Source organism: Gallus gallus, chromosome 17 (assembly GCF_016699485.2).
Source record: "Gallus gallus isolate bGalGal1 chromosome 17, bGalGal1.mat.broiler.GRCg7b, whole genome shotgun sequence".
NCBI lineage: Eukaryota > Metazoa > Chordata > Aves > Galliformes > Phasianidae > Gallus > Gallus gallus.
In genome coordinates this window covers 92,206-107,084 of record NC_052548.1, presented here as the reverse complement: position 1 = coordinate 107,084, position 14,879 = coordinate 92,206, and the positions used below count along the sequence as shown (strand labels likewise).

Sequence of the window (14,879 nt, the reverse complement as noted above, 5' to 3'; positions counted from 1 at the left end):
CCAGGAGTGGGACCGAGCTCTCGCTGACCAATCAGAGGTCGGCACGGGCCGGCGTTGAGCTGGGAGCAGAGCGGACCCTCCCCCAAAGCAGCGGCAGCAGCGGGAAGGGGCTCCAAGAAGCAAAGAATGATATATAAGAGGGCTGTGGGGATAGGATGGAGCTGCCGCTGACCAATGAGAGTCCAGAGGGGTGACACAGACCTGCATCAGACCAATGAGAGGCCAGGAGAAGAAATGACACAATCTTCCCCGCACTGCTCAGTTTGCAGGAGTTGCCAAGTGCTGCTCCTTTTCCTTGTATCCTTCAATTCCAAGTCCACATTTTCCCCAAAGCCAAAGAATACAGCCGTAACCACCTACAGATAAATAAGCAATTTCAGTATGTATTTCCGACTGTGGTAATTCCTTCAGTTCAGAGGTCACCCTTCATGTACGGTGCCTGTTTTGATTCTGACAGAGGTTGTAGTTGCAGCTGACTTTCCAAGGCTGCAATACGTGTTGGTGGGACAGCCTTGGGCTCCTGCATTTGCATTAATCCCACGTTTCCTTCTCTGCCTTGTAGGCCTGCTGGTGCTGGAAGTGGACGGTATTCCAGTCATGACTGAAGGAGCAGCTGCTGATGGGAGGCAGGAAGTCCAGGCTCATGAACGCTGAGGCATCTGCCAGTACGGTACCAGAGGAGGCAGTAGTGACGTTGGGGGGCAGTCGCAGAAGAAGATGAGGAGTTCCCCAGCAGGAAGCCACAAACCCGGCAGAAACCTGCAGGGAGAATCGCAGCATGTGTGGGTGCCCAGGAGGAAATGCAGCCCCAGCGTCTGAGCAGCGCCTGGCCATGGAGTGCTGCGGCCCAAGAACAGAGCTATTCTGCCCTTGCCGAGATGGCTTTCCAAGGAGGACTTGTCTGTGGGGGTCAAGGAGGTTATTTGGGTTCTGTGGGCTCGTTGGGGTCTGTCCTCACAAAAAGCAGAGGGCTGGCTCATCCAAAAGCTTGGTGATTGCTTGGAAGCCCAAACCCTTCTGGCCTGCTATTACCCCAATGACCCCACTGATCCCACTGACCCCTTTGACCCAGTGACCCCAGTGACCTCACATGAACCTTATAACCCTACTGTCCCCAATGATCTAAATGATCCCACATGTACCCAATGACCCCATATGACCCCAACAACACATTTACCCCACTGACCCCATTAACCCCACATGACCCCATTGACCCCAGCAACCCCATAGACAACACAGACCCCATTAACCCTAGTGACCCCCATTGACCTCAATGACCCCAATAACCCCAGTGACTCAATTGTCTCCAATAACCCCCACTGACCCCACTGACCCCTACTGACCCCATTAAAACCATTGACCCCAATGACCCAATTGACCCCAATGACTCCATTGACTACAACGACCCCATTGACTCCAATAACCCCTGTGAATTCAATGACCTCAATGATTCCATCAACCCTCATTGACCCAAAGGTCCCCATTGACCTCTATGTCCCCATTGACTCCAATGACACCATAGTCCACAATGACCCAATGGCCTCAATGACCTCATTGACTCCAATGACCCCACTGACCACAATGACCCCAAGTGACCCCACTGACAACTACTGACCCCATTAAAACCATTGACGCCAATGACCCAATTGACCCCAATGACTCCATTGATTACAATGACCCCATTGACACTAATAATCCGTGTGAATTCAATGACCTCAATGATTCCATCAGCCCTCACTGACCCCAATGGTCCCCATTGCCTCAATGACCTCATTGACTCCAATGACCCCACTGAGCACAATGACCCCCATTGCCTCAGTGACCCCATTGACCCCAAGTGATCCCCATTGACCCCAATGACACCATATAATACAATGATTCCATTGACCCCACTGACCCCAATGACCCCCATTGACCCCAGTGACCCCATTGAATCCAATGTCTCCATAGACCCCAATGAGCCCATTGACTCCAATGACCTCAATTCCCACTGAGACCGGGGAAGGGACTGGAGCTTTGCTGCTGCAGTGCTCTGTGGCCACAAGGGATACCAGAGCCAGGAACGGAGCAGGGATGGACTGAAGCAAATCAACACCTTCACGGGACAGTGGCAGAAGAAATCCAAGTCAGCTGCAGAATGAACAACACAACCCCTTACAAAAGGGCGTCCCAGACTGGGGCCGTTGCAGCAGTAGGGGCAGTGCCTCTTGGAAGGGATCTCGCGGTGGGGAAGAAACTGCTCCAACATCAGCAGCAGCAACGACCCCGAGAAATGGGCACAGCACTCTGAGGGCAGCGCAGCACGAGGAGGAAAGAATGCACGGTGGTGCAGAACGAGCGCAGAAGGATGGAGAGCAGCAGCGGTGGGATCCCCCTTTGGCACGGCCACCCACCGCTACGGGACTGCAACAAGGAGCTGCACCCTGCCGTGATCAGCATGGCTCTGTGTGCCAGCTGTGTGCTGCTGGAAAGCACCCGAGCGGTTACGGGTGGGAGACTGGCTTAGGAAATCATCCAACATCTGCAGGGATAGCACAAGGCAGGCTCAGTGTGACAGCTGTGTCATTGTGCAGCAGACAGATGCTGAGCAGAGCACAGCAGGGCCAGGACGTTCTGACCAGGGGGAGGTGGAGAGTGCACACGAGATAAGGCACAGCTGCAGGACGGAGCATGAGACCCAGCACGTGCAACAGCTGCAAGAAATCCTGCCTGCCTGTCTGCATAGTAAAGCACACAATCATCCCGAAAGGAACACGTTGGCCATAGACCTCCTCTGGAAATACTGCACAGCGGATGCGTGGTGGAGACTGTGAGCCTGCAGTGCCCAGCCAAGGGGGAACAGGAGAGCAGTGGGTGCCATGGGAGGAGAGCTACAGGAGCAGAAGGAGCTCACAGAGGAGAGTGCAGTAACGGCACAGCAATCAGGAATGAGCTTTGCTGCTGCACTGAGAGCTGTGCCTGGTGGAACCTGAGACAAGAGAGCGTTTCTCATACACCCCTCTGGCACTTTTGTGGATGTGCTGGGATGTGGGGAAGCCTCACAGGGTTGTGGGGCAGTTAAAGGACGCCTATGGGAGGGCTTCAGGAGAACTTTGGGGCAGCTTTGGAGCAGAGCCACACCTGGGAGCTGCCTTTACCCAACACACTGCTGCTGGTGGAACTGCTGCTGGCCACGGGCTGCGGGCAGTGATGGGGCTGCTCAGGGGCAGTTACTCTAGGATGGCTCTGGGGCTGCTCTGGGCAGCTATGGGATACACTCATGGATCCTCTTCCTTAGCCCCCAACAAACCCCTCGACCTCCATCTTGCCCCCCAAGATGAGGGCAAGATGAGCGTCCGAGGATTATTCAGGCTGCTGACCTACAGTGGCCACAGAGCCACCTTATAGTACCCGCTGAAAAGCCAGGAACAGACCCATCCCTGCCCACAGCAGGAAAGGGCAACCATGTGGAAAGCAAGGGGCAGCCAGGGGGATGGAAGGGAATCCTACAGGAATGCAAGGGGAATCCAGGCTGAGGCAAGGGGACAGCTGGGGGAAGAACAGGGGAACGTCCCAGCAACGGACTTCTTCTTTCACATCCACATCTTCTGCTTCCCTACTGAGCTGCAAAGCTGCCAGAGGAGCTGCAGTACCGCTGCTCGACTCCTGCCTGTGTCAGAAAGAGCTGCACGTGAGCGGGGTGCAATTGACATTCAAAAGCCAACTCCATCACTGCAGTCACAACACCACAACCTTCAGTATCTGCTACAGGCAGACGACCATGCCCTTGCACAGGAACCATTCCTACAGAGCAAGGGAAGTCCTTCACTGCCTCAGGACGTGAGGAACACAGGAAGGGCCCCAAAGCCTTCAGCACATGACATGGAGCCACCAAAGTTGGCAGCTAAACACACCTTCTCCTTCAAGAATGAGCAAGACCAATCAATGCACCCTGCTGCTGCAGAGGGCTGCGCTGCATCTCCTGCTGCCACCCTTGGGCTGTCATCGCGCTGCCCACCCACAGCGCACTTTGAAGCGCCGCAGCCTTGCAAGAAAGAACAGAGAGCAAGGAGCTCTGCCGTGCACTTGCTGTGAGAACACAGAGAGGAGCCGTACAGCCCTTGCTCTCAGCACACACACCTCTTCTCTTACCAGCCGTTCATTCCTGCACAGCGCTGCTCAAACCCCTCCTCCATCTCTCCCTTCACAACGCCATACGCAGCCTCTCCCCAGCGACGAGCTCTGGGCTCTTTCATGCCTGTGCCATCATTGGGGCCTGCAGAACAAACCTGGGAGTTCAGAGGTTTGATTAGAATCGCTGCTACCGTGCAGGGAGGGAGGGCTGAGATGCACAACGTCCTCACCTGCTGGATGTTGGAAGGGGAGGTTCAGCAGCAGCTCGACTCGCCATGATTAAGTCCTCCAAAAGCCGCCTTCTTTCTTTCGGATCAGCAGACTGCAGACTGCAACCTTCTCCAGAGACATCATGAAACATGATTAGATTATTAAGCATAATCATTAAACATAAACAGATTACCTAAACCCGAGGAGAAAACACGTTTCAGATGGAAGACCACAAAAGCATCATATTCTATTCCAAGACAACTTCAGTTCCAATTTGAATTACATGACTAGCATTTCACCCGCCCTGCTGTGGAAGGGGGGAAAGGAAGGAAGGGAGAGCCTTCAAGCCCCACATCCCTTTAGAGATCACCCTATAGCTCCAGATCATCCTATGGACCCACACAGCCCCTTAGAGGACCACATCCTCCAAACACACTCTATAGCCTCATATCTCCTTATATTTAAATAGCCCACCACAGCCCTACTATAACCCTCACAGCCCACTTTTAGCCCCCCATACCTTCTCCAGCATAATATCCCTGTCTAGAAACCCTCTCCGGCCCTCTATCATCCTATACCCTCACACAGCCCGCCACAACCCCCTAAAAACCCACTATTGCCCCATATCTCCCTATATCCCCTCCATAGCCCCCTATAGCCTCCTACCCTACGAGAACCCTCCTACAGCCCACCCACAGAACCCTATAGCCACATAACCACCTATAAACCCGCTATAGCTCTCCCACTGCCCCCTATAGCCTCCCCAGAGAACCATAGAGCTCCCACAATAGCCCCCTACAGTGTCATATTATTCCCCTGTTCCCTACAGCCCCATAGAACCCCATGTCCCCTCTACAGTCCTAAAACCCTCCCTACAGTCCCCCAGTCCCTATAGCCCCATCGCCCCTTACAGCTACCCACAGCCCTACACTGGCCCTAGACCCCCTCCAGAGCCCACCACACTCTCCCATATCCAACCTCATATCCCCCCAGAACCCTTCTAGACTCCATATCTCCTCTATATCCCCCAAGAGCCCCCCACAGACACCCTATATCCTCCCTCAGGCCCCCACAATCTCCTACAACACAACATCCTTCCCTAGAGCCCCCCCCAATCCCTAGCACCCTCAACGCTCCCACATGTTACCACAAACCCCTAGAGCCACATATCCCCCTCGAACACACCTATAGCCCTTACAGCCCCCTCATAGAACCATGGAGCTCCTCCCAAAGCCCCCTACACACCCATATCACCCCTATACCACAACAGACCCCTAGAGAAACAAATCTCCCTACATCTCCCATATAGCCCTAAAAATCACCCTAAAGACGTCACAGCACTTTAGAGCCCCATATCCACCAATAGCTCCCACAGATCCCTAGATCCCAACCATAGCCCCCTCTTTCCACATATACCCCAATACCCCTACTACAGTCCACCACAGCTTTCCAGAGCCCCATAGCCCCCCTAGAGACACAATTAACCTCCTTAAAGCCCCACACACCCATAGAGCCACCCCTAGATCCAGCCAGATAGCCCCCCCTCATATCCTCCTACAACTTCCACACAGCCCTATATCCCTCTGCAGCCCCCCTATAGCCCCCAATAATCTTACATCCCTCCCGATAGCTCCCACAGACCACTACAGCCCCATATCCCCCAGTATCCACCCCTATAACCCACTATAGCCCCCTGTCGCCCCAAAGCACTACCCTATACCCCATACAGTCCCCTTTCTCCCTAGAGGATCCCCATGGCCCCTCACACCCTCCCTGTATTCCCAACACAGCCCCCTACAGCCCCATCTCCTCCTACAACCCACGCACAGCCCTACATCCCTCTATAGCACCCCCTGTGGCCCCACATCCCTCCATCCCCCTCTATTCCCAAAACCCACCGATATCCCCATATCCCTCGAGATCCCCACACAGCACCCTACAGCCCCATATCCTCCCACATCCCCCAAATAGCCCCCAAAGCCCCTCAGCTCCCACATCCCCACCACATCTCCGCCACTGCCCCTCCACCCACAGACCACCTCAGCCTTGGGGGGCACCGCGAGCAGAGCTGGAGGCTCGGAGTTCCAGGTCCTAATGGGGGCAGCAGCGCTACAGCGGTGGGGGCCCCGACTCCTTCAGCCGCCCCAAATCCCCGCATCCCACAGCGAAGGGGACGGCCACGGGCTGCCGTCTGAGGGGACAGCTGGGCGATTCCAAGCCGGTTGCCAACGGCGCGCTCTGCCCCTCAGCCAATTGGAGCTGGCGGCGCTGCCGCTCACCAATCAGAGGCCAGGGGCTGGCCAGAAATGCCACTGACCAATGAGAGGCCACCGGGGGTGGCTTAGAGCTGCTGCTGACCAATGAGAGCCAGCAGTGGCAGGATGGAACTGCCGATCACCAATTAGAGGCCACCGGGGGTGGGTCAGAGCTGCTTCTGACCAATGAGAGGCCAGCAAGGGTGGGATCGAGCTGCCGCTGACCAATGAGAGGCCGGCACGGGCCTGCACCGAGCTGGGAGCAGAGCGGACACCCCCAAAGCAGCGGCAGCGACAGGAAGCGGTTCCAAGAAGCAAAGAATGGCGGCGAGGTGCTGCCGGGAGCAGCAAAAATGCGGTGAGGCTCTCCCTGAAGCACCACAGCGGTTTGTTTGCCCACAGACCACACACGTGTGTGGCCCCGTCTTTGCGTGCAACCACATGCACGCACACACATGCAACCCCATCCCGTTGCACTGCAGTGCACGTGCAAAGACGCGTGCAGCCTCATCTGCAGCTCCACAGGCAGGAGGAGACGGGCCGAGGAGAGCGCTCCCTCGGATGAAAGGCAGTGGGCAGCCATGGCAAAGGCTGAGGTGCTCAGTGAGAGCTTTGCCTCGGTCTTTGCAGGTGGTCGGACCTGCAGCCCGACTTACAGAAGAAGGTGAGGAGTTCCCCAGCAGGAAGCCACAAACCCGGCAGGAACCTGCAGGGGAATCGCAGCATGTGTGGGTGCCCAGGAGGAAATGCAGCCCCAGCGTCTGAGCAGCGCCTGGCCATGGAGTGCTGCGGCCCAAGAACAGCGCTATTCTGCCCTTGCCGAGATGGCTTTCCAAGGAGGACTTGTCTGTGGGGGTCAAGGAGGTTATTTGGGTTCTGTGGGCTCGTTGGGGTCTGTCCTCACAAAAAGCAGAGGGCTGGCTCATCCAAAAGCTTGGTGATTGCTTGGAAGCCCAAACCCTTCTGGCCTGTGTCATGGTTTTGTAACTTCGCTATTGGTATTCCACATCATAACATCATGGACAAAAGAGAAGAACTACGTATCCCAGAGGACCTCACGGTCACAGAAGGAAGACACATCACGGAAGATACGTCATCTGGTTGCGCGCGCTGCTTCTTCACTTTCGCTTGCTGCCGGGAGAGGAGTGGGTGTGCTTTCCAAGCCAGGCGCCTTCATCAAGTTAGGCTTTCGGTTTCGGAAACTCTCTCACTCTCTCTCTCTCTCCCTCTCTATCGCTCTTTCGCTCTCTCTCCCTCATTTCATTTGGTTTATTATACTTACTCCCAATTAGATTGTATTGTATCGTGTCATCTTGCATCCCAACATCATAGTTAGTAAAATAAGTTCTCCTTCTTAGATTGTTGCCACCGCTTCGTTTTTTTCTCGGGAAGTCAGGGGGAAGGGGGGCCCACAAGCCTACTGCCCCCCTGTCACGGGCACAGATCTATCTAGGTAACTCCGTGACAGCCTGCAATAACGCCAATAGCACCACTGACCCCACTGAGCCCTTTGACCCAGTGACCCCAGTGACCTCACATGAACCCCATAATCCAACTGACCCCAATGATCCCCATTGACCCCACTGACCCCTTTAACCCAAAGGAGCCTTATAGACCCCAATGACCCCAATAACCCAAATGACCCACACTGACCCCAGTAACCCCACTGACTCCAATGACACGAATAACCTTCATTGACCGCAGTGACCCCCCTTGCCCCATTGACGCCAGTGACTCCCATTGACCCTAATGACCCCATTGACTCCAATAACCCCATTAACCGCACTGACCCCCACTAACCCCAGTGACACCCATGATCACCCATTGGGTGAGCCTCCTGTTGGTTTCTTCAAATTTGGTACCAATCCTGGGGACCAAAACCACAGCCTGAAAGGCTGGCACCAGTCCAGGGGCTTAAAGCCACAGCCCCAGCTAGAGAGGCCAGAAGCAGCCAAGGGCCTAAGGCCACAGACACAGGCGGGGAGCCCAGCACTGGCCCTGGGACTTAAAGCCACAGCCGCAGAGGCTGACATCAGCCCTGGGACTCAAAGCCCCAAACACAGATGCTGGCACAGGCCCGGGGTTTTGTTTTCTATGGGTTCCCCTGGGACTCCATTGACCACTCGGAGGCCATACTGGTCTTGACTGGTTTTTAATGGGCTGCACAAGAGTCATCTTCACTTCTCCATTATTCAAATAACCCCATTGGGTGACCCTGGTGGTGGTTTCCTAAGATGTGGATCTGGGAGTCGCCCATTTCCTTCGCTTATGATGAAAGCACGGAAGCGATGCGGGCACTCGCTGAGGTCACAATCACTGCTGGGGTGGCAGCGTTTCCGCCACAGCTGGTGAGCAGAGCTGGTGCTCTGGTGAGCGTGCTGCACACCGAGGCTGAGCTCTGGGCCTTCCGTGGAACAGATCACCCTGTGAGAGCCCGTCAGAAGCACCGCGTGTGCACTCGTCGGTACTCTCTGCAGGGTTCCTGTCCCAAGGGAGATTTTGGGATCGAGACAGTCGGAGGAAGAGGGAAGCCAGCTCTTTGCAAGGGCCGGGGAAGTTCCTGTGCACAGAGGCCTGGGAACTTCATCATCCTCTGAGCCTTCAGCGGCCATGTCTCAGCACGGAGACGACCGCGGTTCCAATTGCTGCCGTCTGAGTGGCAAGGTATGGCTGGGCTTCTTCTGCTTGGTTCTTCCTTTCTCTTGTTCTCAAGGGGAAGGGACGGAGCAGGGGGAGCCCTGCTGGTCCTTGGTGACCTCAGTAACCGGTTGCATTCAGCGCTCACTGCTGACAGCCTGGGCTAACAACGCGGACGTGGCTCAGGCCGTCTTTTCCCTTAGTGATAATCAGTGTCTCAGCACTCTGATATCCCCTCTCTGGCACCATCTGGAACCTCTCTGCAAGCCTTGGCTGCCCGTTCCCACCACCGTTTCTTCCTTTCTCTCTTCAGAAGCGGCGCGGCGCAGTTCCCCGCGGTTGGGAGCAGCAGCCAGCAGGCTGCCAGAGATCCGACCGCGCCTTCCAGCGCACAGAGGGACGCAACAGGGACGGACGGTCCTTCATGCCATACAGAAGTGAGTTTCTTCGGCCCTCTGTCATGAAGTGTGAAGGAATGAATTTTGAGTATTCGTTCTGTGCGGGTGCAGCGCTTCAGGGGATGTCAAATGAGCATGCATTTGGAGTGCAGGAAGGAGCAGTGAGAAGTGAACTATCAATCAGTTTGTGTTTGGGCTGTCCAAGTAGCCTCTTTCTGTTTTCTGGGGGGACGTGGGCATACTGGGCAGTACTTCTGCTGCCTGCTGGTGTCTGTGAAATCAACACACCACCTGTTGTTGTAGGGACGGAGCCTGCGCGTCCATGGAGTGGTGCTGGGCAAGGCTGGAAACGCAAAGCCTCCGCAGGTAAGAAGCTCTTGCGAGCTGTGCTGACTGCAGAAGTGGCATAATGTTGTAGCAGCAGAAAGGCAAGCTGAAGAAACTGCTCTTGAGGATCAGAAGATTGTGGTTGGCTGTGCTCAAATCTTCCGCCACAGAGATGCTCTTCATGTCTTTCTTGTCGCCTTTCTGCCAGAAGCTGATGTGAGCGGCCTTCCATCAAAGCGCAGCCTTGCAGAAAGGCAAGGCAGAAGCGCCCAGTGTGGCACAGCACCAAAGAGAGGTACGGACACACAGCAGGCACCTGGGTTTGGTGCACTGTCTCTCTAGTGAGGCTTTCTGTCCGTCCTTTCCTGGGACTGTGGCCGTTGTGTGTTGGTTGTGGTCTTAATCCCTGGCATGTACAGTAAGCATTCCTGTGCTGATTAGAAATGTGAACCCACAGTCCAGCCAAGATCCTATGATCCATGACCGTGAGCACTCGAGATGAGATGTCCTGGTATTGTGACCCGTTTTGCAGACGGAAAGTAGTGTTGGGCTCTCATTAAATCTCCTTATTTTTCCTTTCTTAACAGAGATTGGTGCTGAGCCAAATGCCAAAATCTATGTCAAAGTGGTCCAGCAGGTCCATACTGAGAGAGCATGTCAAAGAGCAGCAGCTCAGGCTCCACACCAGGCTGGAGGTCCTCTTAGAAGAGCAGGTCCCAGCACAGGGGGAAGACCTTCCCCTGCCGTGTGCCCCCGCTCTGTCTCCAACACCCTGGCTGGATGTAAACGCAAGGCCTTGGAGGAAGGGAAACCAACAGCAGCTCAGCTGCCTTCCAATAAGAGAGTGAGGGGGCCGAGTGGAGACGGCGTGCCGGCTCCAGCAGCACACCCTGGGCCTGCTGCTGCTCGGAGCTCCAAGCAAAGAGGTGAGAAGGTGCTGTGGTACCCGCCGTGCTGAGGCATTTCCCTGTGCGAGCACACTGAGTTTGCTTAGGGTTGGCTTTGCTTTTTCCTACTCCATGGAGGGAAAAAGAGTGGAAGGCAACAAAGTCCAAAGGCAGTGAGGTGCCAGAATGTGTAACCCTGTCTCTTCTTGTTAACTCCATGGTGGTCTTCTGCACGTTCCCCTGGAAATGTCATTCACAGGGAGGCTTCCTAGTCCCATTTCCTCTGTCTTTTTGCTGCCTTCTGCTTGTACGGCACCAATGTTTCTGAGGTTCTGCTGATGACAAAATGCATTCATCTTTTTTTTTTGCCTTATAGCAAGAAGACAGCGACAGAAAGAGAGGAGAGTGGAGCTGAAGAAGGCTGCCCTCAGAGCTGCTGCTGCACGTGCAGAGGTGAGTCCTTGGTGAACACAGACACGGCTCTTGTTGTTCTCAGGGCCTCTGTCTGTCACACATGAAAGGAAGAGACTGTAAAATCCCGAGGGAAGTGGTGTCCTGTTTCTACCCTCACTCCGTTTCTTCCCAGGCCTCCGCAGTGGACAGCCTTGTGGAGATGATGCAGAAGCTGCAGCTGAAGGACTGAGAGGAGGAGCATAAGCAGGAAGCAGCTTCTGCAGTGCGCGGCGTTACAGGGCAGCACTGAGTGCCGCCCATCTCAGCACTCCACCTTCAAACGTAGTCATTAAACACCAGTCAAATTTATAGATTCACAAAGAGCGCACGGCCTGATTTGTCCAGCGGCACTCGGAGAGCTGCTGCACCACCTCCTCGTTATTGGTCTCGCGGCGCTCGCTCAGAACTGCCATAGCTCCGTCAGCAAATGCTGCCGTCCAGTGATGCAATGGATGCAGCAGTCCTTTGCACTGCCCACAAACAGACTGTCTGCAAAGCACGTGCAAAGAGCTGCTGGGAACAAAGCCTGGCCATGAGCGTGCTAACTTGGAGAGCAATGCTGTGGAGATTGCTGAGTTTCCCAGGGCAGCACTGAGCGTTTTTTGCTGTGATGACGGGTGTACAATGAGCAAAGTTCAGCAAAAGGACGGCGTTTTCTGAAAAAATGACAGGCTGTTGGTCCAGAGCAGCATCTCTGCAGCTTAGGACCACCAGGCTGCCATCCTGGCACTGTTCTGCTTGCAGACAGCGCTCCAGGTTGTGGCACTCAGAGGGCGTCCCTCTGCCGTGCAGCCCTCCCCAGTGCCTGCCTGCCTGTCACTGTTGTGGCTGGGATGGAGCTGTTTCCTTTGCAGTGCCTGCTATGGCGCTGTGTCCTGGTTCTGTCAGCGCTCCGTGCCGTCCTGCAGGCTGTTGTGCAGAGCGCAGTGCTGCGGAGCTGTGCTTCCCGGCCCTGTGCTCTCCAGCACTCTCACGGGAGTTCTGCCGCTCCCAGCAATCTCCTGTTCCCAGGAGCCTCCGCTGCTCCCTTGCACGCGCATCTGTGTGCAGGGATGTGTGCAGAACCATACACCCAAGTGCAAAGATTTCCCTGCACACACACCTGTGCATTCACACACACGTGGAATCGCATCCTTGCACAGCCCTGTGTGCGTACTCCATTCATGTACACGCAAAAGTGTGATAAAACAAATGGCCTTGTGCAAAGACCTTGATGCACTCTCCCGTGTTCATGCATACATACACATGCGTGCACTCCATCCCTTTGCACACCCACGTGCACGACGACACGAGCGCTGCTCTGGCCTTGCACACAGCCATGTGCATGCGCACACATGCAAAACTTTCACCTGCAAGCACCGTGCACACAGCCACGTGCAATGCACGCTCGGATGTTCAGCACCATCTCTGCACACCCCCGTATGCACGCATACCTGCACTCACAGCTCGAGGACAAAATGCTGCTGGCACGGCACAGCCAACACGCAGGTGGTGGGCAATGTCAGAAGGAAAGTCGCCCCCTTACGCTCATTCATTCTCCTCTCTTGAATGAACGCATCGGGGCACAGCTGGAGCCCCATCCTGAGATGTGTTGTGCTGTGGGGTTCCTCGTCGGTGGGATATGGGGATCCTGGGATGGTGATGGCGGTCCTCTCAGAAACTGTGGGAGTCCGAGAAGCCGGGGCGGAGGGGGCTGAAGAGGTTAAGGATGTCTGAAGGAGGAAATAGGGGAGTTCAGTGGGAGCTCAGAGGGGGACGTGGGGTGCTGCTGGGGACTGTGGAGCTCTGTGAGGTCCCTGGTTGCTGGGGGGAGGTGTACCGGGAGAAGGTCCTTGAGGAGCTATGGGGCTCTGTGGGGGTTGTGGGAGGGATATAGGGACATCGGGGGATATGGGAACACAGGCTGCAGGAGCAGAATGCTGTCCAAGAGAAGACAAGATGTGGGCTGCAGGTGGGACACAGGGACATGGGGTAGTATGGAGACAGAGGGGGTATGGGAGGATGTGGGGAGCAGTTTGAGGTAAAAAGAGGGGGGGGGATGGGCAGAGTTGCAGTGGTTTCAATTCATCCTGAGAGGGGACTGGGCGTCCCTGTGGCCCAAAAATGGGGCCCTGAGCCGTAAACCCACATGAGCCATAACCCAAGATGACCTCATCGCCCTCTATGTGCGTGACCGCATGGCTGCACGTGACCCACAGCCCCTGGGGGAATCATACCCCCACATGACCCTGTGACTCCCTGACTCTGCCTGCCCCCATCACGCTGCGACCCAATTCCATTTGGCCCCATAACTCTGGGATCCCTGCCCCCACCTCTCCCAACCATACAACCCATTGTGACCCGTAACTCCATGTCACCCCATCTGACCCCATCACTGTGACTCAGAACCCCACCTGAACCCATAGCCCCACATCACCTTGTAACTCTGTGACCCCGCAGGACCCCCATGTGACCCACGACCCCACGTCCTCACCCCATGTGTTCGTAGAACCAGCTGCATGTGGGGAAAGGCATCTCCTTCTCGGGGTGAGGCTGTGCCACAGCTAACCCAAGGAAGCCATGGGGCAGGCTGCAGCCGTACGCCTCAGTTTGGAGAGCTGGGAACTGGCTGAAGGGTCCAGGAGAAGGACATGAATGCTTCTGTAGGGAAATACCTGTCCAGGGTTTGGTGGGTTGGTAGCTTCTGTTTCTGTAAGTGGATGAGAACAGAACAAACTGATCCCACTGAGACCGGGGGAGGGATTGGAGCATGGCTTGAACCACAAAGAGAGCAGGGATGGACTGAAGTAAATCAACTCCTTCACGGGACAGTGGCAGAAGAAATCCAAGTCAGCTGCAGAACGAACAACACAACCCCTTACAAAAGGGCATCCCAGACTGGGGCTGTTGCAGCAGTAGGGGCAGTGCCTCTTGGAAGGGATCTCGCAGTGGGGAAGAAAACTGCTCCAACATCTGCACTTGCAGCAGCTGCTGCAACGACCCCGAGAAATGGGCAGAGCACTCTGAGGGCAGCGCAGCACGAGGAAAAAGGAATGCACGGTGGTGCAGAACGAGCGCAGAAGGATGGGGAGCAGCAGCGGTGGGATCCCCCTTTGGCACGGCCACCCACCGCTACGGGACTGCAACAAGGAGCTGCACCCTGCCGTGGTCAGCATGGCTCTGTGTGCCAGCTGTGTGCTGCTGGAAAGCACCCGAGCGGTTACGGGTGGGAGAGTGGCAGAGGAAATCACCGAACATCTGCAGGGATAGCACAAGGCAGGCTCAGTGTGACAGCTGTGTCATCGTGCAGCAGAGAGATGCTGAGCAGAGCACAGCAGGGCCAGGACGTTCTGACCAGGGGGAGGTGGAGAGTGCACATGAGATAAGGCACAGCTGCAGGACAGAGCATGAGACCCAGCACGTGCAACAGCTGCAAGAAATCCTGCCTGCCTGTCTGCATAGAAAAGCACACAATCAGCCCGAAAGGAACACGTTGGCCATAGACCTCCTCTGGAAAAACTGCACAGCGGATGCGTGGTGGAGACTGTGAGCCTGCAGTGCCCAGCCAAGGGGGAACAGGAGAGCAGTGGGTTCCATGGGAGGAGAGCTACAGGAGCAGA

At 55.6% G+C, this 14,879-nt stretch overlaps 2 long non-coding RNA genes across 4 annotated transcripts in view; both read right to left on the bottom strand.

The window, feature by feature from the left end:
* Window positions 1-4,131: 4,131 nt before the first annotated feature.
* On the bottom strand, window positions 4,132-6,556 carry LOC112531474. The gene is made up of 3 exons (XR_005840486.2): window positions 6,356-6,556; window positions 4,344-4,449; window positions 4,132-4,268 (listed from the first exon to the last, which is right to left on the bottom strand). It is a non-coding gene; the product is annotated as an uncharacterized LOC112531474 (long non-coding RNA).
* Window positions 6,557-11,197: 4,641 nt separating this feature from the next.
* Window positions 11,198-14,879, bottom strand: part of LOC121107073 — a 13,305-nt gene continuing 9,623 nt past the window's right edge. The window contains exons 4-5 of one of the 3 annotated variants that reach the window (XR_005840469.1): window positions 12,714-12,992; window positions 11,198-11,936 (exon numbers count right to left, since the gene is read on the bottom strand). This is a non-coding gene — a long non-coding RNA (uncharacterized LOC121107073). Of the gene's footprint in view, window positions 11,937-12,713; window positions 12,993-14,879 lie in introns of those variants that run through there. The other 2 variants (XR_005840471.1, XR_005840465.2) reach the window with 2 other exon arrangements.